This window comes from Octopus bimaculoides, chromosome 2, assembly GCF_001194135.2.
Source record: "Octopus bimaculoides isolate UCB-OBI-ISO-001 chromosome 2, ASM119413v2, whole genome shotgun sequence".
Classification (NCBI taxonomy): Eukaryota; Metazoa; Mollusca; class Cephalopoda; order Octopoda; family Octopodidae; genus Octopus; species Octopus bimaculoides.
Genome location: NC_068982.1, coordinates 108238555 through 108242770, shown reverse-complemented (window position 1 = coordinate 108242770; position 4216 = coordinate 108238555).

Here is a 4216-nt window from a genome sequence, read left to right as displayed (position 1 = left end):
CCCTAACCCTAACCCTAACTCTAGAATCCGAACTCTAAAATTGTTACACACATAGATACGCACAGCGTAATTTATTATATAAACAATATATGCGTATAAATTACGATTAAACCGGATGAAATATGTCACAGGGAATAACATTTTTATGACCGGCCAGCAGTAACTCTATTCAGCTGAATAGACGTTAGTGATTGGTTGAAATTACAGAAATACGACAACTTTAACATGGAATAACTTGCGATGTACGTTTTTTTGTTAAGAAGACTAAGAGTAAAAGATGTTTTATATGACACATTCTACCAGTGTCCCAAGTTTCAAAGTGTTTCGTTAGTGTTTCGTTAAGAAAATACTGGTGTCCCCGTTTTGAACTAGATCCAAAAGTTTTCCCACCTAAAAATGAGATACTGGCGGAACTTCATTGGAGGGCAAGTAAGCGATAAGGTTCTTATATTAAATACAAACAAATGTCTCATTGATGTCAAGGATAACAGCATTGCTTCCACTGAAGTTCTCAAGAGCTAGAGACCAAAGATCTTCAGTAGATTTAACTTTACAGAAACCGTACAAGTAATCACTAAAAAGGGAAATAACTTAAGATAGTGAAAGAAGTAGTTGTTTACGAATTTTCCACGTTGGGATATTATTACTGTTATTAGAAAACAAACTTCCAGCGTAAGGCCGTATAGAGTTGACAAGTGGGTAGTCTCCCACCATAAGAATTTTCAAATATGGATAAATTTAGAAAAATATTAATAAGTATCTTTAAGAAATTTAAATTAAAAGTCAAAGAAAGATAAAGTACATTTGAACTCCGGATAACTGCCCTATTGTGGCTGGGTTATGAAAAGGAGCTGTAGAATGCTCCGTATATCGTTTCTGAATATGTTCAGCGTTTGGAATTTAGGTGATTCATCTTTGGAATGAAGAGGAAAATTTATTGGTCAAGACCAATTATCATGGTATTAGTTTATGTATGTATTATGTATGTACACACAGACACACGCACACACACACACACACACACACACACACACACACACACACACACACACACACACACACGTGTTACTTTTGTTTTTATGTCCAGTTATAATAAAGACAATTTTACATTAATCTGATGGGTCACTCTATACTTTTGTAGAGTTCAAATTTATAATTCTTAAATACGAATGTTTTTGACAGTGACTTCGAAGTTTCATTCACGATGCATTAGTTAGTCTTGATTTATATAGTATCTGCTGAGTCAAAGTCTTCCTTGCGTGTGAAGGGTTTGAGAGGAGTAGTAATTGGGTTTTTAGGTTTGGTTGTTATGGAGAGGTGTTTTGGAGAAGCTTTTATTGATTAAATAATATATATACTTCTACTATAATAATACTCTTGTATGTATATATTACATGTAGATATGTAATATATACTTACACACTCTCCAACATCTGGCCCACAAGCGTGCTGTCTCCTCTCTGTCTTTCCTATCGCTACTATAATGGCTTCTATTTCTCAGATATGGCTGGTCTCGTAATTCTGTCTCCCAGACATTCCCGACCGACACGTCTTCCTATTCTTTTGGTTCCACTGGTTGCGCTTAAGCATTCCGGTCCTGCAAAAACCACTATTCCTAGTCCTTTCTCCACAGAAGCATCGACCCTTTTGGAATCTTTTTCTTGCTCATGCCATTTCAGTAGGTGTTAACCACATACAACTGTCTAAATGGAACATTAACGACATCAAGCTCACGGGTCTGGCGTTATAAAGTGATTATGCAACTGTTACCGTATACTAATATATGTAAGTGAAACACGTGTAACGATTCAGTAATTTGTGATGTTATAAATGAAAAAAACAAAAAACATGTAACCGAACTACCAGTTTTTTACTGCTTTTGGATATACATTCTGTAATCTATTGAAATGTATGTAATCCCAAGCGAAAATTTGAGGATAAATTATTCCTAATACCTGATTGGAAGTTGGACATACATGAATTTACATGGAGTTCTAAGCAAAGGTTAACTGTTACGGTATGTCATTGGAAATAGCAACTTATCCACACACACACACACACACACAGGTACATACATACGTGCATGTATTAAATTACATTTTGTCGCGCTGGTTCTCTCTGAGAATTACGTTAAGGGTACACGTACCTTTGGAATGTTCAGTCACTTACATGTTAATTCAGGAGCAAGTAATTCAGTTGATCTAACAACTGAATCTTCATCGTAGAACGAACCATGTATCATTATTACTGTTCAATCTCTATTTCACTCTCTCTCTCTCTCTCTCTCTCTCCCTCTCTCTCTCTCTCTCCCCTCTCTCTCCCCCTCTCCTCTCTCTCCCCCTCTCCCCTCTTCTCCTCTCTCTCTTTTTCTCTTCTTTTCCTTTCCTTTCTTGTTCTAAACTCCTTCATTTGTCGTGATAGTTGGCTTTCAAATTACATTACGCATTCCTCGTTCTCTTTCTCTTTATTAAAGTATTTTTGATGTTTTTCTTGCGGTACAAATTAGATTCTTGTTATGTAAATTTAATTCTAATCGAGTGATGTAAAAAAGCCGGTAAATATTAATATAGAAATAATATCATCGATAAAATCACACCTATGTATGTTTGTATGTATGTATGTATGTATCGATGTATCTATGTTCATGTAGACAGAATGATGATTCAAATTCGACTTTTCGCTCTCTCTTTCTTTCTCTCTCTCTCCCTCTCTCCCCCTCTCTCCCCGTAATTGTATGTATGTATGTATGTATGTAACTGTTAGGTCTGGTGCAAGGGCAGTCTCCATGACCTTGGCAAGTCCTCCGAGATTGCTTACGTTCTTTGAACAATTAAATGTCTTGCCTTGCGTGAAAGACTCGAACAAAGAGGGAGTTCCATAGGACTGGTGTTCTTGGAAGGAAGGAGTAGGCATATTGGTTAGTGCAGGGCAAGGGTAATAATAAGAGGAGAGATGAGTGATTCGATTACGTGTGGTGGAGAGTTTGCATGGAGCTAGCCAGCATCGAGGAGCAGAGTATTACAGTAGTGGTAGAAGATATATATATATATATATATATATATATATATATATATATATATATATATATGTATAGGGAGAATTCACAAAAAACAAAGGACGAAGACAGGTGCTGTAGAAAACAAACAGATGTATTAGTATAAGGCTCGGGAATTGAAAAAGTCTTTAAAGTTTCGAGCCTACGCTCTTCCACAGAAAGGAAGACAGAAAGAAACAAGTAGAGAATATATATATATATATATATATATATATATGTCCCTTCTCCAATTGCTAAATGTCCTTTATATTTGTAACCTTAATTGTTAATATGACATGGTATGTCATAAGTATCTGCAAATTGTGGTTTTTGTCAATTTAGTTATATAATAAACAGATTAATCAACGGAATACATTGTCTGCAAGTCGATGGATACCGCATATTCTCCTCCATTTTCTCATTGCTATATATATATATATAGAGAGAGAGAGAGAAAGCGGGGGGGGGGGAGAAAAGACAGATAAACAGACAGATAGACAGAGAGAGGAGACGATACGCCAGTGGGTCAGATGCTAAAGCATGTCTGTGAGGAATTTTATGTCAATGAATCGGATGGCCTTTTTCTTGATGCGGTCTAAGCCGTCTGCGTGTGCAACAGCAGCACCGTCCCAGATGTGAAAGCAAAGTTTGTTATGGGCCTCACAAGAGCTTCGTATAGTGTCAATAATTGCTGGAAGCTGAGATATATTCTGACTCTGAAGAGAAGGACCAGTCATTGGGACATGGTCCAAGGTACAATAGCGAGGTCCAACATTTGGAGCGATCATCAGCGCTCTACTTGCGTACCACTCGTGAGTAGAGGTGAAGAGGGAAGAGCGATAAGGCTTTCTCGATACGAATAGCGTTTGTGTTTTCTTGAGACAAGATTGGAATAATCCCACATGAGGATGCTTTCGAGGTCTTTCTTCATAGCATCAACGCAAGTTTGGCAGAGGGTATCTAAGTTGCGTGTGATGATGAATGTTTGGGGAAGGTTAGGGGAAAATGGAATGTAGTATTATTTGCGTTGTTGGACATGACGGCGGTAAGTAGGTCGTTCATATATTGAGGTACGGAATGAGGTAAGTAGCAGATAAAACCAAACCTGGCAACATCATAGCTGATTGAGCGAAGAACGGGAAGAACACTGTCAACACATATCGCGATAGTGCTACTGAATAG